The sequence below is a fragment of the Jaculus jaculus genome, chromosome 4 (genome assembly GCF_020740685.1).
Source record: "Jaculus jaculus isolate mJacJac1 chromosome 4, mJacJac1.mat.Y.cur, whole genome shotgun sequence".
NCBI lineage: Eukaryota > Metazoa > Chordata > Mammalia > Rodentia > Dipodidae > Jaculus > Jaculus jaculus.
In genome coordinates, this window is record NC_059105.1 from 14391429 (window position 1) to 14417914 (window position 26486).

Here is a 26486-nt window from a genome sequence, read left to right on the forward strand (position 1 = left end):
CTTTCTATGGGGAATGTCTTAACAGACAAGTCTCTCTCAAGTAGTCCCAGCTTCTTGCACTTTTTTATTTAAAACCTTTTTATTTTATTTGTTTGAGAGAGATAGAGAAAGAGGTAAATAAAGAGAGAATGTGCATGCCAGGGCCCTCAGCAACTGCAAACGAACTCTAGATACACGTGTCACTTTGTATCTGTGGCTTATGTTGGTCCTGGAGAATTGAACCTGGGTCTTTTGGCTTCACAGCAAGTGCCTGAACTGTTAAACCATCTCGCTAGCCCAACTCATGCCTTTAATCCCAGCACTTGGAAGGCAGAGGTAGGTGGACTCCCATGAGTTCAAGGCCACATGAGACTACTAAGTAAATTCCAGGTCAGCCTGGTCTAGAAGTGAGACCCTACCTCAAAAAAATGGGGGGGGGGAGGGGAGCAAATAGTGATTATGTAATTAAAAGAACTGGAGCTGGGCATGGTAGATCCCAGCACTAGGGAGGCAGAAGTGGGAGGATCACTGCAAGTTCAAGGCCAGCCTGGTACTATAGAATGAATTCCAGGTCAGCAGGGCTACAGTGACATCCTACCTCCAAAACCACAAAGGAAGAATTCCATAAATTCTATTATTTCATATACACTCATACTTACCGCCCAACTCCAAATGATCCACCATCAGCCTATTCTCCAATCAGCAACTTGCAGGAAACTTTACTTTAGGAGCCAATAAACCACCCTCACCTGGAAAATAACATGTGAAGAACCTAATGTTTTATAAAGCCAATGGTCTCAGATGTTTCTAACATTTTGGAAAGCCAATGACCTCAAATTTTTCTCTTTTAAATACTTACTTGCAAACCAACTCCAGATACATGCACCACCTTGTGTATCTGGCTCTACATGGGTACTGAGGAATCGAACCTGGGTCCTTAGGCCTTTTAGACAAGAAAGTGTCTGAACCACTAAACCATCTCTCCAGCATAATCTCAAATGTTTCTGATACTTTATAAAGCCAATAATCTCATGATTTTTTTTTCCTGAGGTAGGGTCTCACTTTGGCCCAGGCTGACCTGGAATTCACTCTGTAGTCTCAGGGTGGCCTCAAACTCACAGAAATCCTCTGCCTCCTGAGTGCTGAGATTAAAGGCATGAGCCACACTTCATGTTTCTAACATTTTGTAAAGCAAATGACCTCACATTTCTTACATGATCCCCACAAACAGAAGCTTCAGGGGCAAACATGATACAAACATTGAGCTGTAGAATTCAAATTGAGAAGAAAATTGTTGGTTTGTTTCCCTGGATAGCTCTCAGGGCATCCAAGTATGCTTGTGCAAAACTGAAGGACTGGGGTTGGAGAGATGGCTTAGTGGTTAAGACATTTGCCTGAGAAGCCTTAGGACCTAGGTTCAATTCCCCAGTGCCCATGTAAGTCAGATGTACAAGGTTGCACATGCATCTGGAGTTTTGTTTGCAGAGGCTAAAGGTACTGATGTGCCCATTCTCTGTCTCTCTTTCTCTCAAGTAAATAAAAAAAATATTAAAAACAGTTGGGTGTGGTGGGCCACACCTTTAATCCGAGCACTTGGGAGGCAGAGGTAGGAGGATCACCATGAGTTCAAGGCCAATAGTAAATTCCAGGTCAGCCTGGGCTAGAGTGAGACTACCTCTGTTTTCTAGGTAGGGTCTCAGTCTAGGCCAAGCTGACATGAAATTCACCATGTATTCCCAGGCTGTCTTTGAACTCACAACAATCCTCCTACTTCTGTTTTCTATGTTCTGGGATTGAAGGTGTTTGCTACCATGCCTGGCTGCTTGTACCGCTTTATTTATTTATTTAGGCTTTTCAAGATAGTTTCAGGCTAACCTGGAGTCTCAGGGTGGCCTAGAACTCTCAGCAATCCTCTTGCCTCTGCCTCATGAGTGCTGGGATTAAAGTTGTGCACTGTCATGTCTGGCTTGCTTGCAAAATATCCAGTTTACATGGCTGGCTTGGGAATTGAATCCTGGGTCAAGTAAGTACTTCCCCCCACCACCAAGGAAGTGCTTTTAACCACTGAGCCATCTTTCCAGCCTAGTGGCTCTCACATTCTTTCTGCCATCTCTCCACAGTGTTCCCTGAGCCTTGGAGGAGGTGATAGAAATATCTCACTGAGTACTTACTGAGCACTCACAGTCACTTACTCTCAGTACTTTGATTAGCTTTGAGTCTCCCCAGTAATCACTACCAGCTGCTAAATAAAAGAAACTGCTTTTCCAGATGCACAAGGGGCACATGCATCTGGAGTACATTTGCAATGGCTGGAAGCCTTGGTGCTCTCTCTCTATCTCCCTTCCTCTCTCCCTCCCTCTTTTTCTCTCTTAAATAAATAAATAAATAAAATATTTTTAAAAATAAATTGCTTTTGTTAATTTATCATTTATTTGCAAGGAGGTGGGTATGCCATGGCCTCCTGCCACTGCAACCAAACTCCAACTGAATATATCCATTTTGTGCACCTGGAACAAGACAAGGGTGTCCACGGTCCCCACTTTTATTTAATATAGTTTTGGAAGTCTTAACCATAGCAATAAGGTAGGAGACACACATAAGAACACAAATTAGAAAGGAAAAGATCAAGTTATCATTATTTGCAGATTACTGCAGACATGATTCTATACATAAAAGACCATAAAGACTCTACCAGCAAACTGTTAGAGCTGATAAACACCTATAGCCATGTAGCAGGATACAAAATTAACACAGAGAAATCAGTATCCTTCTTATATGGTAACAACAAACACACAGAGGATGAAATAAGAGAATCACTCCCATTCACAATTGCATCAAAAACCAATAAAGTACCTTGAAATAAACCTAACCAAAGAAGTGAAGGATCTCTACAATGAAAACTTTAAAACACTCAAGCGAGAAATTGTAGAAGACACTAGGAAGTGGAAAAACATCCCTTGTTCCTGGATTGGAAGAATCAATATTGTGAAAATGGCAATCTTAACCAAAAGCAATCTACATACTTAATGCAATCCCCATTAAAATTCCAAAGGCATTCTTCATGGAAATAGAAAAAACAATCCAAAAATTCATTTGGAATAACAAAAAAACCTCGAATATCTAAAATAATACTGAGCAACAAAAATAAGGCTGGTGGTATCACTATACCTGATTTTAACCTATACTACAGAGCCATAGTAACAAAAACAGCATGGTACTGGCACAAAAGTAGACATGTATTATCAATGGAACAGAATAGAGGACCCAGATGTAAGTCCAGGTAGCTATAGCCACCTGATCTTCAACAAAAATGCCAAAAATACGCATTGGAGAAAAGACAGCCTCTTCAGCAAATGGTGCTGGAAAAACTGGATATGTATCTGTAGAAGGATGAAAATAGATCCTTCTCTCTCTCCATGCACAAGAATTAAGTCCAAATGGATTAAAGACCTTAACATCAGACCGGAAACTCTAAAACTGCTAGAGGAAAAGTAGGGGAAACCCTTCAACATATTGGTCTTGGCAAAGACTTTCTGAATACAACCCCAATTGCTCAGGCAATAAAACCACAGATTAATCACTGGGATCTCATGAAATTACAAAGATTTTGCACTGCAAAGGACACTGTGAATAAAGCAAAGAGGCAACCTACAGAATGGGAAAAACTCTTTGCCAGCTATATATCTGACAGAGGATTAACATAAATATATATATTATGTATATATAAATTAATATAAATAATAAGGAATCAAACAAGCCAATCAAAAAAATGGGCTATGGAGCTAGATAGAGTTCTCAAAGGAAGAAATACAAATGGCATATAAGCATCTAAAAAAATATTCGATGTCACTAGTCATCAGGGAAATGCAGATTAAAACTACATTGAGATTCCACCTCACTCCTGTCTGATTGGCTCCCATCAAGAAAACAAATGATCATGAATGCTGGCGGGGATGTGGAAGAAGAGGAACCCTTCTACACTGTTGATGGGAATGCAATCTGGTCCAGCCATTGTGGAAATCAGTGTGGAGGTTCCTAAAACAGCTAAAGATTGATCTACCATATGACCCAGCTATAGCACTCCTAGGCATATATCCTAAGGACTCATCTCATTTCCTTAGAAGTACATGCTCTACCATGTTTATTGCTGTTCAATTTATAAAAGCTGGGAAATGGAAACAGCCTAGATGTCCCTCAACTGATGAGTGGATAATGAAGATGTGGCACATTTATACAATGGAGTTCTACTCAGTGGTAAAGAAAAATGAAGTTATGAAATTTGCAGGGAAATGGATGGATCTGGAAAGGATTATACTAAGTGAGATAACCCAGGCCCAGAAAACCAAGCGCCACATGCTCTCCCTCATATGTGGATCCTAGCTACAGATGATTGGGCTTCTGCGTGAGAGGGAAAAAACTCAGTAGCAGAGGCCAGTAAGTTAAAAAGGAGATATAAAGGGAAGAGAAAGGAAGGGAGGAGGGTACTTAATAGGTTGGTATTGTATATATGTAAGTAGAATGATTGAGATGGGGAGGGGATATAATGGAGAATGGAATTTCAAAGGGGAAAGTGTTGGGGGGAGGGACGGTATTACCATGGGATATTTTTTATAATCATGGAAAATGTTAATAAAAATTGTGAAAATAATAATAATAAAACAGGAAAGAAAAAAACCTTGAGTATCTATAACAACTTTAAGCAACAAAAACAAGGCTGATGGTATCACCATACCTGATTTTAACCTACACTACACAGCCATAGTAACAAAAACAGCATGGTACTGGCACAAAAGCAGATATGTAGATCAATGGAACAGAACAGAGGACCCAGATGTAAGTCCAGGTAGATATAGCCACCTGATCTTCAACAAAAATGCCAAAAATATTCACTGGAGAAAAAGACAGCCTCTTCAGCAAATGGTGCTGGGAAAACTGGATATGTATCTGTAGACAGATGAAAATAGACCCTTCTCTCTCTCCATGCACAAGAATTAATTCCAGATGGATCAAAGACCTTAATATCACATCTGAAACTGCTAGAAGAAAAAGTAGGGGAAACCCTTCAACATAGTGGTCTTGGCAAAGGCTTTCTGAACATAACCCCAATTGCTCAGGCAATAAAACCACAGATGAATCACCGGGACCCTATGAAATTATAAGCCTTTGGTACAGCAAAAGACACTTTGAATAGAGCAAAGAGGCAACCTACGGAATGGGAAAAACTCTTCGCCAGCTATATATCTGATAGAGGATTAATATCTAAGATATATAAAGAACTGAAAAAGTTAAATAGTAAGAAATCAAAAAACCCAATTAAAAAATGGGCTATGGAACTAAATGACAGTTCTCAAAAGAAGAAATATGGATGGCATATAAACATCTTAAAAGTGTTACACACCCCTAGTAATCTGGGAAATGCAGATTAAAACGTTGAGATTCCATCTCACTCCTGTCAGATTGGCTCCCATCATGAAAACAAACGAACATTAACTGCTGAATGCAATCTGGTCCAGCCATTGTGGAAATCAGTGTGGAGGCTCCTGAGACAGCTAAAGACATATCTACCATATGACCCAGCTATAGCACTCCTAGGATATATCCTAAGGACTCGTCTCACTACCTTAGAGATACTTGCTCAACCATGTTTATTGTCACTCTATTCACAACAGCTAGGAAATGGAACCAGCCTAGATGTCCCTCAAATGATGAGTGGATAACAAAGATATGGCACATTTATACAATGGAGTTCTACTCAGCAGTAAAGAAAAACAAAGTTATGAAAATTTCAAGAAAACAGATGGATCTGGAAAGGATTATACTAAGTGAGGTAACCCAGGCCCAGTAAAACCAAACATTGCATGTTCTCTCTCATATGTGGATCCTAGCTACACATAACTGAACTTCTGTGTGATTAGGAAGAAAACTCAGTAGCATAGGAAGTAAGCTAGAAAGGAGATATAAAGGGAAGAAAAAGGAAGGGAGGAGGGTACTTAATAGGTTGGTATTGTATATATGTAAGTAGAATGATTGAGATGGGGAGGGGATATGATGGAGAATGGAATTTCAAAGGGGAAAGGGGGGAAGGGAGAGAATTACCATGGTATTTTTTTTATAATCATGGAAAATGCTAATAAAAATTTTTAAAAAGAAGAGAAAGGGAGGGACACGGGGACCTAGTAGGATGGTATTGTATATATGTACGTAGAAGAACAAATTACTAGGGGTGAAAAGCACTACCTGAGTTCAGGGGAAGAGACTGAGTAAGGAAGGAGGAGGGAGGGATGATCAAAATCTAATAGGATATAAATAAGTCATATGGAAACCTACTTTTTTGGACAATGGAGCACACAGGAGCCATAGATTGTTACTAGAAATTTTTCAGTGCCGGGGATAGGACACCTTCCAGTGAGTTGCTGGCCAGGGAGGTCCCTGATGCCCCCCAAACATTACAGGCCATTGTCAAGGCCCTTGGTTGCTCACCAGGAATAGATGTTAAGACTCTATTGCTGAAGACTCCACATACTGGGGCTGCAAGGTCACTGAGAAACTCTGCTCGAGCTGAGCTGAAAACCTCCTCCATGTAGACCAGCTGACAGAAAGCTGGAAAAAAAAGCCATGCTGCATGCAGTTCAATGGGAGAGAGAGAAATCAACAGCAAAGATACCCAACAGTGGACACAGCAAGCCTTATGTTTGGCCAGCTGGTCCAAATGAGCCAATGGATGCAACAGTGGCACGTCTGTTATGGGGGAAACCAACTGGCCCCTAATTTGACTGGAGGCCTACTCCATGGAAGGGAAAACATCCCTGATACTGAAAACCTACAACAGGGGTAGTCATGAGCCCTAGGAGTGTAATGTCTGCTGTCTGGCTAAAAGAATATACCATGCTCACCCAACTGCCAAGTAAGCACCTCTCTTAACATTCACACCTATGTATAAATGCTACTCTCACTTTTGGTTAGAAAAAACCTTCTCTTTCCGAAGGCAGTGACCTTGGGATTACTCAAAAGGCACCATGGTACTGAGAAGTGACAGAGGAGTGCTCAGCACTGAAAAGTCTCAATCACACCTTACATGGTTGAGGGTCCACTGCAGAAGAGGTGGCGGAAAGAATGTAAGAGCCAAAGGAAGGGTAGGACTCCTTACAACATGCTCCTTCAGACACAAAATGGCCTGGATATCCATGACCTCACAGTGTCTGACACTACTTACACAAGACCATCATAGTAGGAAGCAAAGATCATGACATCAAAATAAAACAGAGACTGATTGAGAGGGGGAGGGGCTATGAGAGTGGAATTTCAAAGGGGAAAGCAGAGAGGGAATTACCATGGGGTATTGTTTACAATTATGGAAGTTGTCAATAAAAAAACAATTAACAGCACTCAAGAGGCAGAGGTAGGTGGATAGTGAATTCCAGGTCAGCCTTGGCTAGAGTAAGACCCTACCTCAAAAACAAACAACAACAACAAAAAAAACTTTTAAAAAACTAAAAAGAATGAAAAAGGGGCTGAAGAGAAGGCTCAGTAGTTAAAGCTGCTTGCTTGCAAAGCCTATTGAACTGAGTTTGATTTCCTAGTATCCATATAAGGCCAGATGCACAAAGTGATGCATGTGTCTGTAGTTCATCTGCAACAGCAAGGTTTGGCATGCCCATTCTCTTTCTCCCCTCCTAGATAGATGATATATGGATAAAAAGAAAAGGGAATGGGAAGCCGGGTGTGGTGGCACACGCCTTTAACCCCACCACTTGGGAGGCAGAAGTAGGAAGTTTGCTCTGAGTTTGAGGCCACCCTGAGACTACAGGGTGAATTCCAGGTCAGCCTGGGCTAGAATGAAACCCTACCTCGAAAAAAAAAAAAAAAAAAAAAGAGAAAAGGGAATGGGAAAGAGTACTGTGTAACGTTGTCTTCCAGAAATGACATGGCCACTGCATTCATGATTCACAGTGGCTGCTGCCATTTCCTGCATACCTTCCTATCATCATTACATCATGCTAATAAGCACTTTGGATCTAGCCGCAGGAGGATCAAAAGTTCAAGGTCATCCCTAACTAGATGGTAAATTCAAGACCTACAGGAGATCATCTTAAAAAGAAAGAAAGAGGGCTTGAGAGAAGGCTTAGCAAATTAAGGTGCTTGCTTGCAAAGCCAAAGGACATAAGGTTCAATGCCCCAGGACTCCATATAAGATATATGTACACAAGGTGGCACATGCATCTGGAGGTTCCTTTGCAGTGACTAGAGGCCCTGGCATGCCTATTCTCTCACTCTCAAAAAAAAAAAAAAAAAAAAAAACTAAAAAGAAAGCCAGCCAGCCAGCCAGCCACCTGGGCATGATGGCACACACCTTTAATCCTAGCACTTGGGAGACAGAGGTAGGAGGATTGCTGTAAGTGCAAGGCCACCCTGAGACGACACAGTAAGCTCCAGGTCAGCCTGGTCTACAGCGAGACCCTACCTCAAAAAAGCCAAAAAGGGAGATAGAGGGCCAGGCATGGTAGTGCACACCCTTAATCCCAGCACTTGGGAGGCAGAGGTAGGAGGATTGCCATGAGTGCAAGGCCACCCTGAGACGACACAGTAAGCTCCAGGTCAGCCTGGTCTACAGCGAGACCTTACCTAGGGGAGAGGGGAGGGAGGGGAATGGAGAGATGGCTTAGTGGTTAAGGAGCTTGCTTGTAAAGCCTAAGGACCCAGGTTCAATTCCCCATTAACCACGTAAGCCAGATGAAGCTGGTGGCACATGCATCTGGAATTTGTTTGTAGTGGCTAGAGACCCTGGCATGCCCATTCTCTCCCTCTCATTTTCAAATAAATTAAAATTTTTTTTTCCTTAAAAGTATGAAGGCTGGAGAGATGGCTTAGTAGCTTAAGATGCTTGCCTACAAAGCCAAAGGACCCAGGTTCGATTCCTAGGACTCACGTAAGCCAAATGCACAATACGGCACATATGTCTTGAGTTTGAAGCAGCTGAAGGCCTTGGCATGCCCATTCTCTCTCTCTCTCTCAAACAAATTTTTAAAAAAATCTGGGAGCTGTGGGATGGCTCAGAGGTTAGATGCTAGTTTGCAAAGCCTGATGGCCTGGATTCAGTTCCCCAGCACACATGTCAAAAAAAAAAAAAAAAAAAAGCATGAGGGCTGGAGAGGTGGCTTAGTGGTTAAGGCACTTGCCTGTGAAGCCTAAGGACCTAGGTTTGATTCCCCAGTACCCACATAACCCAGATGTAGTTGGCACATGTGTCTGGAGTTCATTTGCTATGGCTATAAACCCTGATGTGCCCATTTTCTCTCTCAAATAAATAAATTAATTAAACATTATTTTTAAAAAGTATGAGCCAGGCATGGTGGCACACACCTTTAATCCCTGGAGGATCACTGTGAATATAAGGCCACCCTGAGACTACATAGTGAAATCCAGGTCAGGCTTGGCTAAAGTGAGATTCTACCTCGAAAAACCAAAAAATTGTGGGGCAGGAGGGTTGTTTGGATTTCTTCAGACAAGAAGGCAAGTAGCACACAATGAACTTCAAATTTTCTTTGAATTATACTGGCAGAAATGTATTTTTAAATTTTTTTGTTTATTTTTATTTATTTATTTATTTATTTGAGAGCAACAGAGAGAGAGAGAGAGAATAGGCGGTCCAGGGCTTCCAGCCACAGCAAATGAACTCCAGACGCATGCGCCCCCTTGTGCATCTGGCTAACGTGGGTCCTGGGGAATCGAGCCTTGAACCAGGGTCCTTAGGCTTCACAGGCAAGCACTTAACCACTAAGCTGTCTCTCCAGCCCCAGAAATGTATTTTTAACATCTGAATCAATGAATACACATGTTCCTTGTCCCATTACCTGAAGTGTACTTGACTGGAAAATCTACCTATTATCCCTAAAGTGCAGAATGAAAAGCATGATAATCTTTTTTTTTTTTTTTTTTTCCCCCTCAAGGTAGGGTCTCACTCTAGGTCAGGCTGACCTGAAATTCACTCTGCAGTCTCAGGGTGGCCTTGAACTCACAGTGATCCTCCCACCTCTGTCTCTAAAGAGCTGGGATTAAAGGTGTGTGTCACCATGCCCAGCACTATAACAGTCTTTTAAATGTAGCTACCTTAATATAAATTAGTCCTCTACCCATATCACCTGCCAGTGAGTCTACAAATTCTGGCTCAAGGGGAGTTCAAGGGAGAAGAACACCACCAGAGGCTGGAAGATGTTCAACAGAAGAACTTTCTCTGGAGCCCATAAACACATGATGGGGGTATTGGGGGGGGGGGTCTCCATTAGGGGAAGACTGCTGTTTAGACATGAAACATGATTCTCCATGGAAACCTCACTGTCCACAAAACACAAGTCCTTCTCTTGTCCTTCACAGACTGAAGGAGCTGTCAGCACCTAGCTGAGAAACAGAAACCTGAAATGCTGAGATAAGGTCTCCTGGGCTAGAGAGAAGGAAACAAGGGGGCACTGTGGAAAGTTCAAGGGTTTCTATCCACTTTTATTCAAGGAGGGAACAAGTTATCTTTTAATCTCCCAGAAATTAGATGGGACTGTCAGATTTTAGTGAAGTCACCCTAGGAGGGCTGACATAAGAATGAGTCAATTGGGGTGAATTAATCCTATTTCTCCCTTGGCCAATTAATCTTTTAGAGTGAGGGCTGGAGAGATGGCTCAGCAGTTAAAGGACTTGCCTGCAAAGCTTAACGACCCAGGATTGAGTCCCCAGTACCCATACAAAGCAGATGCACAAAGTGGTGCAAGCATCTGAAGTTTATTTTCAGTGGCTGGAGGCATGCCCATTCCCTCCATCTGTTTCTCTTCTCTCTCTGCTTGCATTTTTTTTTTCAAGATACAGTCTCACTCTAGCCCAGGCTGACCTAAAATTCAATATGTAGTCTCAGGCTGGCCTCAAACTCATGGCAATCCTTCTACCTCTGCCTAGCCAAAAACAAAATATAAATAAATAAATCTTTTAGAATTAGGGGCAGGGGAAAAAAAGAATAAGGGCAGGAAAGAAGCTGCAACTGCACAAAGAAGACTTGAAAACTTCAATGAGCAAAGATCCAAAGCAGGCATGGTAACAGACATATGTAATCAGGATGCTAAGGCAGGAGGAGTGATGCTAGCCTAGGCTACATGGTGAAATCCTGCCTTAAAAAACAAACACGAGCCGGGCGTGGTGACACACACCTTTAATCCCAGCACTTGGGAGGCAGATGTAGGAGGACTGCAGAGAGCTTAAAACCACTGAGACTACAGAGTGAATTCCAGGTCAGCCTGGGCAAGAGCGAGACCCTACTTTGGGGGGAGGGAGGAGTCAGGTATGGCCTTTAATCCCAGCTCTCAGGAGGCAGAGGTTGGAGTATCTCCGTGAATTCCAGGCCAGCATACCTATTTTTACAGAAAGCAAGTATTCATTAGCCACTGATTACATCTCTCTCCTGGATTATAGGAGGATGTGTAGCATGTTGGATACACAGTTTTCCTTTCTTCCTCCATCTTAGTATTTTCTTGGGTCACCAAAGGAACTCATCAGAAATGATTGCACAGTCTTCAGTCCACAAGATCTCAGATGAGATTACTCTAACAGCCCAATACTTATGACCTGAGAAGATGTAAGTGGTTCAGTTGATATCAAACAGCTAGGGGAGTAGTGTAAGAATCAGATCCACTTCCTCTTATGAGATAAGTGCCAAGTTCTAGCTCCAGGAAAAAAGTTGGAAAGGCAAAGAGAACTTCTTAAAGACATGTGGAGGAAGGTCAAGCTTTAGCTCTAATAAAATGGAAGGTCAGAGCCAGGTGAGGTAGGATTGTTGTGAGTTCAAGGGCGCCCTGAGTCTACATAGTAAGTTCCAGGTTGGCCTGGGATAGAGTAAGACCCTACCTAAAAAAAAAAAAAAAAAAAAAGAGGGTCACTAGTACAAGTGAAGTGGCAGGTAGTTGGACAGAACACAGTCTGGTAATGGAAAATGAAAGCAAACCCAAGGAAAAGAGCTAGAGCTGAGGAATATAAATCTGCAGACTACTGACAGGTGCAGCCAGGCGAAAGCCCTCTCTATCAGTAACTACCTCTTCTGAAGCCTTGATCTGTCAGTTTCCAAAAGAAAACTCCTTTCTCCCCACATCCCTGGTACAGCAGTTCTGCTCCACAGACCCTGAGGGGAACCTGAGACTCTCTCAGAGGTTCTTTCAAGTCAAAGTATTTTCATAACACAACTAAGATATTATTTGCATTTTTCACTGTGCTAACCTTTCTACTAATGGTGCAGCCCAGCAATGAAGAGTGAAACTGCTGTCCCCTTAGCAAGACAATGGCAGCTGAGATGGTTCACCAGTGTATACCTATACACCACATGGTGAAAAGAATGCCAGTTTGACTTCATAGCACACTTAAAAAAAAAAAAAATCAGAGCCAGGTGTGGTGGTGAATGCCTTTAATCCCAGCATTCGGGAGGCATAGGTAGGAAGATCTCCATGAGTTCAAGGATACCCTGAAGCTACATAGTGAATTACAGGTCAGCCTGAGCTAGTGAGACCCTGCCTCGAAAAACCAAAAAAACAAAACAAACAAACAACAACAACAAAAAAAAAAACAATCAGGGCTGGAGAGATGGCTTAGCGGTTAAGCGCTTGCCTGTGAAGCCTAAGGACCCCGGTTCGAGGCTCGGTTCCCCAGGTCCCACGTTAGCCAGATGCACAAGGGGGCGCACGCGTCTGGAGTTCGTTTGCAGAGGCTGGAGGCCCTGGCGCGCCCATTCTCTCTCTCTCCCTCTATCTGTCTTTCTCTCTATGTCTGTTGTTCTCAAATAAATAAATAAATGAACAAAAAAAAATTAAAAAAAAAAAAACAATCAAACCTCACCCTTGAATAAGCATCTTTTTTTTTCCTTTTTTCTTTTTTCAGGTACAGTCTCACTCTAGCCCAGGCTGACTTGGAATTCACTATGTAGTCTCAAGGTGGCCTCAAACTCTCAGCAATCTTCCTACCTCTGCCTCCAGAGTAGTAGGATTAAAGGTGTGTGCCACCACGCCCGGCTTGAGTATGCATCTTTTTAATAGTCTGTGTAACAAAATGAGAAGATGAAGGCTGGAGTTGTGGGTCTTGAACAGCACTTGCCTAGCAGCAAGGAAGCCCTGGCTTTGATCCCAGCACCTGGGGAAGAGGCAGCCAGGTAGAAGGCACTCTAAAACACTTAAGATGAATACAGAAGAAGGGTCTCTCTTCTAAAAGCCACTTGTGTGACTGAGGAACACTTGAAAGAATGACACAAGCAATAGTTCTTCAGACTCTGGTATTTGGCAAACATGCTCTGGAAAACGAAACAAAGTAAGCCTATTAGTTCAAGGAAAACAGCACATAGTACTTGCTTCCAATAGTAAAATTTGAGCTCCCAAGAGAAAATGAGAATTTCAGCAAAACTGTATCTGCCACTAGGAGCCTGACTGCTTTGCAATACTCAAACTGCTTTTCTGAAGATTGGATGACAGTATGACTATGGACTTTTACTGTTGTTAAAATAGTTTATTTGTTAGAGGGAGGGAGCCAGGCGAGGTGGCGCATGCCTTTAATCCAAGCACTTGGGAGGCCGAGGTAGGAGGATCGCCGTGAGTTGGAGGCCAGCCTGAGACCACATAGTGAACTCCAGGTCAGCCTGGACCAGAGAGAAACCCTACCTCAAAAAGAGAGAGAAAAAAGAATAAAGTGCTTGACCCTAACATGTACCTTGGGTTCAACACACACACACACACACACACACAAAATTGATCATAATCAGATGCCAAAGAGCTTTTTAAAAGGCACAAAGGAGTCCTGAGTCAAAAAGTCCGAGAACAGCTGCTCCAGAGCAGTACAGCCTGTCCAGGACATCTATGAGGGCTCTAAAAAAACAGTCTTTTGCATTTCAAGGCACTGTCAATACTTGTTCCCAGGGCTGGAGAGATGGCTTAGTGGTTAAACGTTTGCCTGTGAAGCCTGAGGACCCTCGTTCAAAGATCAATTCCCCATGTTAGCCAGATGCACAAGGGGGCACATGCATCTGGAGTTCGTTTGCAGTGGCTGGAGGCCCTGGCGCGCCCATTCTCTTTCTCTGTCTGCCTCTTTCTCTGTCGCTCTCAACTAAATAAATGAAAATGAAAAAAAAAAAACTTGTTCCCAGTTCTGTTAGGCATGAGGGTGAGAAACTCAGGTCATTAAAGCAAAAACCTTTTCTCTGCTCTTCACTGGCAGATCAAGGCACCTGATCTCATACTAAAATCCAGCTAATTGGCTAAAATCAGTCAATTCCAAGCTCATTGAAACAGTGTGGTGAGCAAACCAAATCCAACCCTAGATTCTGAGTGACAAAAATATCCGAGAGCTAAGGTTTTATCTAGATACACGTATTCTGCAAGTGACAACTTTCTATGCATTTTTGTAGCCAGTTATACACTCTCATCCTCTCCCACCTTTCCCATGATCAACCTTTCCATGTTGGTGTCCTCTGAGCTCAGTCTCCCCATCAGGCACCCAGGAAGCAAATTATACTAGTTCCAACTGCTCCCCTCTTCCAAAGCCACCTCTTCCACTCCACCAACCCCACCACCTCCATATATCCCCCTTTATCACCACCCAGACACACAGAACAAGTTCCTGGGCTTTTCGCCCCAAATGTGTCCAAAATGTAACTCCAAGTCTTTCTTTGAAGCTACTTTTCTTAACAGTTTCTGACCCATGTATCATTCAAGTCTGGGCCTACTCTCTGCACATACTCTGCCACCAGGTCTTGTTAATTTTGCCAGACTTAGCACTTTCCACACTCTATCCTCATTATCACTAGCCTGATACTTGGCACCCTGCCTGTGGTCTGAAACTCTTCCTACTCCACCCACACATGACCCACACCTCTCAGTCCTCTCAGACACAAATCTAATGGCATGTGCCTACTGGCTACCTTTTCATGGTTTTCCTAAAACATACTCCTCAAATGATTTTACTCATACATTCTTAAAAGACTTTTTTAAGTCATGTATTCCAAGCCAGGCATGTTAGCTCACACTTATATTCCAGAAATTCAGAAATCTGAATGAAAATCACCTTGAGTTCAAGGTCAGAATGCACCATATAATCTATTTATTTTTATTTTATTTTTGGTCTTTCGAGGCAGGGTCTCACTCTAGCTCAGGCTGACCTGGAATTCACTATGTAGTCTCAGGATGGTCTCGAACTCACGATGATCCTCCTACCTCTGCCTCCCAAGTGCTGAGATTAAAGGCGTGTGCCACCACACTTGGCTTCCAATAAATAACTTTTTAAAAATGACTTTATTTTATTTATTTCTTTATTTGCAAGCACAGAAAGAGGAGACAGAGAGAGAATGAGTGTGCCAGGGCCTCTAGCCTCTGCAAATGAACTCCAGATATATGTGCCCCCTTGTGCATCTGGCTTACGTGGGTACTAGGGAATCGAACCTGGGTACTTTGGCTTCACAGGCAAGCACCTTAACCAGTAAGCCATCTCTCCAGCCCCCCAATAAATGTTTAAAAATAAAAAGTAAATTCATGAAGCTGGGCATGGTGGTGCACACCTTTAATCCCAGCACTTGAGAGGCAGAGGTAGGAGGATCACCGTGAGAGTTCATTTGTAGGACTGGAGCTGGCATGGTGGCACACACCTTTAATCCCCGCACTTGGGAGGCAGAGAAAGGAGGATGGCCATGAGTTCAAGGCCACCCTGAGACGCACAGTAAATTCCAGGTCAGTCTGAGCTAGAGTGAGACCCTACCTAGAAAAAAAAAAAAAAAGTGTGGAGGCAGGCATGGTGGCACACGTCTTTAATCCCAACACTTGGGAGACAGAGGTAGGAGAATCATCGTGAGTTCTAGGCCACCCAGAGACTACACAGTAAATTCCAGTCAGCCTGGGGCTAGAGTGAGACCCTACCTTGAAAAAAAAATTATAATCTGCCAAGATGGGCATGGTGGTACACACCTTTAATCCCAGCACTCGGGAGGCAGAGGTAGGAGGATCACCATGAGTTCAAGGCCACCCTGAGACCACATAGTGAATTCCAGGTCAGCCTGGACCAGAGTGAGACCCTACCTCAAAAAACTAAAAAAAAAAAGAAAAAAAAAGTAAATTGTGGGCTGGAGAAATGGCTTAGCAGTTAAAGCACTTGCATGCAAAGCCTACAGACCCAGATTCTACAGACCCCAGTACCCACATAAGCCAGATACACATGGTGATACATATCTCTAGAATCTGTTTGCATTGGCTAGAGGTCCTGGTGTGCCCATTCTCTCTCTCTCTCAAATAAATAAATAAAAACAATAAGCGGGAATTGGGGAAATGGCTTAACAGTTAAGACATTTGCCTGCAAAGCCTAAGGACCCCGGTTCGATTCCCGAGGACCCATGTAAGCTAGATGCACAAGGGGGTGCAAGCATGTTAAGTTCTTTTGCAGTGGCTAGAGGCCCTGGCATGCCCATTCTCTCTCTCTGCCTCTTCCTCTCTCTCTCTCAAATAAATAAATAAAATATTTAAGCTGGGTGTGGTGGCACATACCTTTAATTCCAGCACTCAGGAGGCAGAGGTAGGAGGATTGCCATGAGTTTGAAGCTACTTGAGATTACATAGTGAATTCCAGGTCAGCCTGAGCTAGAGCGAATCCCTACCCCAGAAAACCAAAAAAAGAATACATATTTCATCACTTGATTTAATAGTTTTATTATCTTACTGAACAACACAATAACATAAGCTAAAAGAAACCACTTAAAATACTTTTGTGCAAAACTCATGATCCCCAAATAACATTTCAGGGCTGGATATGTAATTCAGTGAGAGAGTGCTTGTCTAGCATGGGCAAGGCACTGGTTCAATCCCCAGCACCATTTAAAAAAAGAAAAGAAAAAGTTATCTTTAACTATCATATTCTTGTGAATTTAGACTATCCCAACAAGGAGCAGTCTGCACTTGAACAGCTTACTGGACTTGGGCTTAGAAGATAAGTGAACCACCAAAGGCTTCCCTATAATCAGAATTTCCAAGTATTCCTAGTCTGGCATCTAAGGTTTTTAACTCTATATATAAACTCTGAGGGCTGGAGAGAGGGCTTAGTGGTTAAGCACTTGACCCCAGTTCAAGGCTCAATTCTACAGGACCCACGTTAGCCAGATGCACAAGGGGGCGCATGCGTCTGAAGTTCGTTTGCAGTGGCTGGAAGCCCTGGCGCGCCCATTCTCTCCTTCTCTCTCTTTCTCTCTCAGCCTCTTTCTGTCTCTGTCACTCTCAAATAAATAAATATATAAACTCTGAAGTGTGTGAGAGTTATGCCCCCACCCCGCCCCTTTTGGGACAGTTTTGGAAGAGAGCTATTTGGAAGCTGTAGGTCTGGAAATCGATTCATCTAAACCTGTGTGTGCAGGTGTATCTCTGATAATCTAAACCTGAAAACCACTAATCTAGAGGGTACAGTTCTAACCTATCTGAAACTCTGCAATCTACTTCCTATTCAATTTCCTCACGCAGGAATGGCTCCAAACAAACACTACTCAGGCCTGTCAAACTGCTTCAGGTCTGTTCTGTCTTTAGGCCATGATATGTGTTTTCTAAAAACATTTTGTCTCTTGTATGCCTGACTCCCACCTCTTCATGCCCAGAAAATACTTGATAACTTCTCAAGGCTAGGTTTAGTCCAATCAATAACTTTTTAAGTACAACAAAGAGGTAGTTCTCCCACCCCTGGATTGTTCCAGGCAGGGTCTAACTCTGGCCCACGCTGAACAGGAACTTATCTGTACCCCAGGTTGGACTCCAACTCATAGCGAGTCTGACTCAGACTCCCCAGGACTGGGATTAAAGGTGTGCGCCACCACTCTCAGGCTCAAAGAGGTAGTTTTATGCAAATATTACCTCAGTGTGCATTATAACAAATAAATGAAGGGATAGGGCAGAGGGTTCTCTCAAAGGATCCCCCAGATTCCTGTTGATTGAAAGAAACAACAGGTGCTGAAAGTATTAAGAACATGCAATTGGGAGTATCTGAGGGAAGGGCTAAATATTTGTCGCTGTTTATTAAAAACTGTAAATGAAGGCTGGAGAGATGGCTCAGCGGTTAAGAGGCTAGCCAGCAACGCCTAAGAACCCAGGTTCAATTCCCTAGTACCCACATAAAGCCAGAGAGATGCACAAGGTACCGCACCCGTCTTGAGTTCTTTGCAGCGACTAGAGACCCTGGCACGCCGCCCATTCTCTCTGTCTGCCTGGATCTCTCTCGCACTCTTAAATAAATAGTTTTAAAAACTGTAATTGATTAAATGGAGGAATGGATGGGGGGAAAAAAAAAAAAAAAACGAGTCGAATTCCAGAAGCTCTCAGCTCCCGCTAGTGTTGTTTCTCGGTCAGTAGAGCTGGGACGTAAAACGGCGGGCATCCACGTTCAAGTGGGCCCGGAGAAGAGTATGGGCTCCCACGCAAGCCAGGAGAGCTGAAACTGCAGCGCGGCGGGAAAGAGGCTGCGGTGGAGCCGGGACCACGGGGGATGCTGCGGGAGAGGAGAGGAGAGGCCGCGGTCCCCCGGCTCCCGGGAGGGCGGAGAGCTGGCGAACCGGAAGCGGAGCTGGGGCCCCGCGCCCAAGGACCCAGGCCGGGAGAGAGGCCGGAGCATGGGGCCGACGGACGGGCCGAGCTCGGCCCCTTGGTTCCCCGGCCACACTCACCTCAGGGACCGAGCCTGGGCCCGGCTCCACGCCGGCTACGCGCTACCTTCCTCGCTAGCCCGCTGGGTGAGCCAGCGACCTCAGGCGCCCCTGGCAACCGCGCACCGCCACGCGCACCGCCGCCGGCCGCCTGCCACGCACGGCGCGCGCCCCCAGCGGACAGACCGAGGGCCGCGGAGCGGAGAGCCGCGACGGGCAGGAGGGTACGACGGCCTAAGGCGCCCAGGGCTTGTGGGCCGAGGGGCCCGGGAAGCACTGGCTCTGCGCACACGCAGTGCGTGCAATGTGGCTGGGCGAACAGAACTCTGGGAAGTGTAGTTTTGAAGTTAAAGGCTTTATTCTTGGAATCCAGGACCCTACCTTTCTACTCTGATTCTACCTAACCCCAGTGGACTTTTTTTTTTTCCTTTCTTTTTTTGGCCTCAGATCGCTATTCTGAAATCAAAGAGCTCAGGCTCTGTTAAAGAGTTTTCACTAAAAGTAGGCCAGGTAGGAAGAGATGACCCAATTCACATTGTCTCCTGACTTCTTCCCCTAACCCAACATACACAGCAGAGCATAACTCCAACCACCTGCTTTATGGACTTCAGGTGTGAACTTTAAGAAATTCTGAAGCCGAGCGTGGGGGCGCAAGCCTTTAATACCAACACTTGGGAGGCAGAGGTAGGATATCCGTGAGTTTGAGGCCACCCTGAGACTACATGGTGAATTCAAGGTCAGCCTGGGCAAAAGCGGGACCCTACCTTGAAAACCAAAATAATAATAATAATAATAATTAATTGATTAATTAATAATAATCTGATTCATTATCTCCCCCACACAGAGTAGATCTTGGTACTTTGTCTCAAATGTCACTCAGCACCACAAATTAGACAGCTATCAAGAGAACTGAAGGGTGAAAAGATCTTTCCCAACCAACTACAGAAATAAAAAGGGTAATCGATGCTAAAGTGAATCAGATGAAAACAATTTTTGTCAAAATAAGGATGCAAAATACGTTGAGCAGCAATCATTGATGGATGTTAAACTATGAAAGGATTATCAGGAATTTTATTATTTTGTTTTGTTTTTGTTTTTGAAGTAGGGTCTCACTCTAGCCCAGGCTGACCTGGAATTCAGTATGTCGTCTCAGGGTGGTTTCAAACTCTGGGTGATCCTCCTACCTCTGCCTTCTGAGTGCTGGGATCAAAGGCGTGTGTCACAATGCCCAGCTATGTTTTTTATTTTTTAAATATTTATTTATTTACTTGAGAGAGAAAGAGAGAGAAAGAGGCAGATGAGAGAGAAGGGGCACACCAGGGCCTCTAGCCACTGCAAATAAACTCCAGACTTATACACCCCCTTGTGCATCTGGTTTATGTGGGTCTTGAGGAATCAAACTGGGATCCTTAGGCTTCACAGGCAGACGCCTTAACCATTAAGCCATTTCCCCAGACCCCTATTTATTTATTTATGTATTTATTTATTTTGAAGTAAGGTCTCACTTTAGCTCAGGCTGACCTGGAATTCACCATGTTGTCTCAGGCTGGCCTTGAACTCACGGTGATCCTCCTACAGGGATTTTACACTGGAAGTGTTAGTTAAGACAAGAGTGCCAAAACAGAGTCAAGATGAAGGAAGAGACGGGGGAGGAGGGGGAGAAGGGAGGGTATTACCATGGGTTATATTTTATAATCATGGAAAATGTTAATAAAAATTGAGAAAAAATAAAAAAGATGAAGGAAGGGCAGCAGCCTGACTTGTCCAACTTTAGATGTTTACATGCCTAACCCTTACTCCCCTAACCTAACAACGCCCTCAGCCACAGCTTTCTGCTGATCTTATGTTAGAGACAACCTGGCTCCTCTTCTGATGGCAACCCATTCTCTGATTGAGTACCTTCTCAGCTTGGTCATCCAGTCTCAGGCCGGCTGCTCTCTCTTCTCCAGTGAGACTGTGGCAGCTCAGGTCCCAGTAAAAAGCTCTTTTCAGCCCCACAGTGGTCTTGCGTGGTCTTGGTCTTTCAGGAACCTTACATCTGATGCTGTGACACCAATAGGAGTTGCCCTCTCCTATGGGCCAACCTGCATCCCCAACCAGATCCCTGAGCTGCCACTGACCCTCTGAAGACCTCAGACATCTGCCTGGTGCCAGCTCTCCCACCCACCACAATTCGGCTTCATCACTTTTCCTCCCCTCCTGGGTAAGTGTCCCTCATGAGTTGGCCTGCTCTTGGAGATATGTTCCCTCACTCTCTCTCCTCTAAGCCATGCCAGCAATGCCGGGCCACACCCATCGCTTCCTTCTGGGGCCCCACAGGTCTTGAGAAAGCTGCACTCTTGACACCCGGGACTCTCTCTCCAATCCACCAAGCCCTAAGGGGTGAGTTTCGGCTCGGTTTGATGGCTTAGGGACACTTTCCTCCTTCCTCCTCTTCCTCCCCTTCCTGCTGAACTTCCTCAGCCACTCCACAGTCCCACGGGGCTACCAGCTTGGTGTGGCACCAGCCTCAAGTCTGATCACCCAACTGCCTTGGGCACGAGTGGGCTGAGCCACTCTGGCCTGCGAGTGGTGGCCTGGTCTTCCAGGGTGCCGCTACCATAACCACAAGGCCTCTCTCCTGCCGTTCTTCTCTCCCTGCACCTCCTGAGATCTCATCCTTCACCGCCAGTTGCTCACACCTTTGGGAGCACGTTCACCCGCCTCACCCACTAAGAGTTTAAACAGCTGTCAGCTACACCTGTACACCCTTTGCCTAACATGGGAGGTGCAGATCCTGTTCACCCTCATGTGCCAGGGGGTCATATTGATGGTTTTCCATGTAAGCCCAGCTTGAGCTTTGGTTCTTCTCATGTCCCTCCCTCCTTCCTTATGAGAGCCTCATCCCACACCCTCTCCTTCTCCCTCTCATCTGACTTGGGAAATCAGGCTTCCAAAATGTCCGTATTACCACCCCTCACATGTCTCCTTCAAAACTTAAAGAAATTAAGGCTCCAGGATGATAGCAAACCTCGTCGTTTAATCTTTTATTGCAACACAGCTTGGCTTCAATATAAATTGGACAATGGGTTCATATAACCTGAAAATGATACTTTTTTTTTTTTTGAGGTAGGGTCTCACTTTAGCCCAGGCTGACCTGGAATTCACTGTGTCATCTCAGGGTGGCCTTGAACTCTCCTACCTCTGCATCCTGAGTGCTGGGATTCAAGGCGTGTGCCACCATGCCTGGATGAAAATGATACTTTTGATTTCCAAATTCTTACTGATTTAGATAACTTCTTCCCCTGCAGATAGCCACCCAACATACCCGCTATTCAAACATTTTCCGTGGCCAACCTTCTCTCTACTCTGCTTAGCCTGCCTACTCACCAGATTCTTCTGGCCAAGGCCTCGGGGACAAAACCAAATTCCACACCCTGTCCTTAATTCTCCCTCACCTTCAGCTCTCAGTCCCAATGCCATCAACAGCCTGCCCCTACTACTGCTCCCGCTGCTCCTCAACCCCCAACCCACCTCCATCCTCACCACCTCCACCCTCCCTTTCCCCTCGTGCTCAGCGCACCTGCTCACACACAGAAGGAGTTTTCTGTCTATGAGAGGTAGAGAGACGGAGGGAATTTTACACGTCCGTGTCCCATTTTCTATGTCTGACCTGTCTCAAATTAAAGCGCACCTAGGATCCTTTTCTTCTGACCCTGCGCACTATACTAACAAATCTTACTACCTTACTCAGGCCTATGACTTTACCTGACATGATGTCTATGTTGCCCCATCCACCACTCTCATATTGACCCCTGATTTGGCAGGAAAGGGGAGCCATAGTTAAACCTCAAAGGGTTTCTGAGGTGAGACTGGCTCCATTTAGCTAGAACAGAAATTAATGGGAATAACTAGGAAACAACTGTTTTAAACTCTGAATGACTGTGCATGAATGTGAGATTGAACATTGGCCTGAATTTCAGATATGAATGACCAGTGCAAGACTATGGGAAATACAGATTCTGGCTGTGCTGGTTTGTGTCTGCAGCAGTGCTGTGGGGCATAGATTCAAACAGCAAGCATAGTCACACTGAGAAGACTCCATGTGGGACTCTGCATCTTAGGATGTGCTGCATGTAGGATGCACAAACACAGGAAGTCTGTGATCCATGCTAGATGGCAAACAGCAGCAGGATGGAGACCAAGAGACCCCACGCCACAGCCAGACACACAGGCTCATAACGCAAGTTGGGTTGTAAAGTCTGCCAGGTAAAGGCTAAAAGCCAGGCACCTAGGTACTGGTAGGTTTGCTCAATGTTTAGAGATACTTGCTAATGATTCCTTCTACTTCACTATAATTTAAATTATATTGTTATATGCTATTTAAATTCATGGTAAGCTGTATTCTGAGAGATGGGTTGCCCCCCCCCCACCATGCCCAACTCAGACCCTAAGTATATTTAAAACCATGTGTCATCCACACCTTGTCCTTAGGTAGATTGGCCTATTGCCTCTGGACAAGAAAAGGAAAAATAGGGCTGGAGTAATGGCTTAAGGGTTAAGGCATTTGCCTGCAAAGCCAAAGGACCCAGGTTCAATTCCCTGGAACCCAAGTAACCGAGATGCACAAGGGGGCTCATGCATCTGGAGTTCGTTTGCAGTGGCTGGAGGCCCTGGTGCACCCATTCTCTCACTCTCTTTTCTCTCCCTCTTTCTCTGTCAAATAAATAAGTAAAAATAAAATCTTTTTTAAAAAGAAAAGAAAAAAATGTATAATTTTGGTTTTCTTGTCAATTTCTCTCTTGTCTAAGGTCACTAAAGCCTTTTTAGCATACAAACAACAAGCAGCTTTAATTAGGCGTCACAACAAATTAGAATTTTATGATTTAACAATATATAAACAGATAATCTTAATTTGTTATATCATATAGTTCATATTTGTCATTACTAATAAAGCCATTTCCAGATGAATTATATTCTTAAAAGACAGTAATCAAGTTTTACTTGCAGTTATAAATCCATGCTTTTAAAATATGTTTCATAGGATCATAAAAAAGAAAAGTCTCAAATTAGCAGGTTATAAAATCTAAACTTTGATACACTGTTATTGTTTTGTTCATGGTGAATTATAAAAGCTGCCTTCAAGTGTTTAATTAAGTTGATGACGCTTCTATGTTAAACTAAAAATACTGAGTCTTCCCAGGCGTGGTGGTGGCATGCCTTTAATCCCAGCACTTGGGAGGCAGAGGTAGGAGGATTGCTGTGAGTTCGAGGCCACCCTGAGACTACATAGTTAATTCCAGGTCAGCCTGGATGGGAGTGAGACCCTACCTTGAAACCCCCCCCAAAAACTGAGTCTTAATAAGATTATGATTTATTAGTTACTGATTTTTCTTTTAGAAAACTAAATCTACTAAACAGTCATTGTGTTTATAACTCAGGTTTTATAAAATATACAATTTAACTTCATTCACTGTAACTGTTGTTCTTAGGGAGACATGTCTCCCTATATTCTGATAACTGTGTGCTTTCTCAATTTTTAAAGAGCTCCATTCACAATTCTTGGGCCAAAATGAGTTGTAATGCTAGAATCTGTTATTTACAAACAATATAATTTAAACATAAACTATCACATATCTGGCCAAAGCTTCATTTAATAGTCATGGGTAACAAGAAATATAAAGTTGATTTATGTTAATCAAAGTAACCCTAAACAAGGAACATCAGACTATGTTCTAGATTTCTCTATCAGAATTAAGTTTGTATCTAGTCCAGTTTAGACAGAAAGATTAAAGCCACTAAAATGTACACAGGCACATAGATATATTTAAAGGTGCTTCTAAGTTAGTAAGCATAGACTTGTAGCTTTTCAATTTTGAAACCAAAAGTGCTTGTTTATATCTGCTACAACAGTAGCCAGAGGTTTTTAAGTAGAAAAAAAATTCCAAGTCAGTCCCCCAGGACCCATGTAAGCCAGATGCACAGGGGGAACATGTGTCTGGAATTCGTTTGCAGTGGCTTGAGGCCCTGGAGTGCCCATTGTCTTTCTCTCTGCCTCTTCCCCCCCCCCCTCTCTCTCAAATAAATAAATAAATAAATAAAATATTTTAAAATAAATTAATTTTTTAAAAAAAGAATGTAAGAGCCAAAACAACAACAAAAAATACTTACAATGAGAGAAATTCAAACAAGTTTAGAACTTACAGGCACAGAGACTGGTTTTAGATCACTGAGGTTGCTATTGTCAAATATATTAGCAATCTTTTGTTTCTTTGCTTTTGTCTTTCGAGGTAGGGTCTCATTCTGGCCCAGGCTGACCTGGAATTCACTATGTAGTCTCAGGGTGGCCTCAAACTCACAGCTATCCTCCTACCTCTGCCTCCTGAGTGCTGGGATTAAAGGTGTGTGCCACCATGCCTGGCTCTATATTAGCAATCTTTTAAAAACAATTTATATTTATTTATTTATTTGACAGAGAGAAAGGAGAATGGGCGTGCCAGGGCTCCAGCCACTGCAAACAAACTCCAGATGCATGTGTCCCCTTGTACATTGGCTTATGTGGGTCCTGGGGAATCAAACCTGGGTCCTTTGGCTTTGCAGACAAATGCCTTAACTGCTAATCCATTTCTCCATCCCTATATTAGCAATCTTAAGGAAAATGACCCAACACTTTACATTGAAACACGGAAAGGATATGTGAGAAAAGACTGAATGATAGAAATACAAACTCTTGGGCTGGAGAGATGGCTTAGCGGTTAAGCGCTTGCCTCTGAAGCCTAAGGACCCCGGTTCAAGGCTCGGTTCCCCAGGTCCCACGTTAGCCAGATGCACAAGGGGGCGCACGCGTCTGGAGTTTGTTTGCAGAGACTGGAAGCCCTGGCACGCCCATTCTATCTCTCTCCCTCTATCTGTCTTTCTCCCTGTGTCTGTCGCTCTCAAATAAATAAATAAAAAATGAACAAAAAAAAAATATATATATATAAAAGTAGGGAAATCCTTAAATAAAAATAAAGTCTATGACTAGAATTAAAAAAAAAATACAAACTCTTTTGATAGAAATTGACTGAAAGGAAGAAACCTGCTATTCAAGGTCACAATTTTTATCCCTGAATTAACAACATGGCTGTGTTCTGCATACCTGATACTGGTTTCAGAAGCTTGAAAAAATCATGGAAGTGGGTCATGAAGTGCACATGGTTCCTGGATGAGATGCAGCATGAGGCAGGTGTGTGACCCTGAAAAAGAGGCTGGTGAAGCATTGGAAGATGGACTGTGGTTTGCAGTGGAGACCCAAAGATGTTCAGATATACCAGGGCTACACAAGGGCAACCATGGAGCACTGCTGCCTCAGGATGGAAGTTTTCCCTGGCTATTCAGCCAAGCTGGAGGGGAGACATTAGAAAACCTGGAAACCGTCAGTCACTGGTTATATCAGACGAACTGCAGATGTTTGGTATTTGCTTGATGATTATTGAGTTTGCAATGGTCCAGTCTCTCCTTGTTATGCCTTATAGCAGTTGGAAATGTTTACTCAGTGTCATTATATGTTGGAGGTATGTAACTTGTTCGACTTTACAGGACTCACAGTTAAGAGACAGTCTTGAATCTCAGATGAGACTTAGGGCTTTGGAATATCTTCATTTGGTATACACTATGGAGACAATTGAAGTTGGACTGAATACAATTTGCAGTATGAGACAGTTATGAATTTATTGGGGGACAGAGGCAGAATGTGGTAGTTTGAATGAATGTCCCCCAGTAGATTCAGAAGGTTTATTTATTTTTATTTGAGAGAAAGAGACAGAGGGAGAGAGAGAGAGAGAATGGGCATGCAAGGGCATCTAGCCACTAAACGAACTCC

General features: G+C 43.7%; 1 protein-coding gene across 2 annotated transcripts in view; it reads right to left on the reverse strand.

The window, feature by feature from the left end:
* The window catches only part of Ttll4 (tubulin tyrosine ligase like 4), a 56041-nt gene extending 37284 nt beyond the window's left edge, over nt 1-18757 (reverse strand). For both annotated transcript variants that reach the window (XM_045147399.1, XM_045147398.1), the window contains exons 1-2: nt 18668-18757; nt 639-728 (exon numbers count right to left, since the gene is read on the reverse strand). The gene's annotated coding sequence lies outside the window, so the exon portion shown is untranslated. The remainder of the gene's footprint in view (nt 1-638; nt 729-18667) is intronic.
* Nucleotides 18758-26486: the final 7729 nt, after the last annotated feature.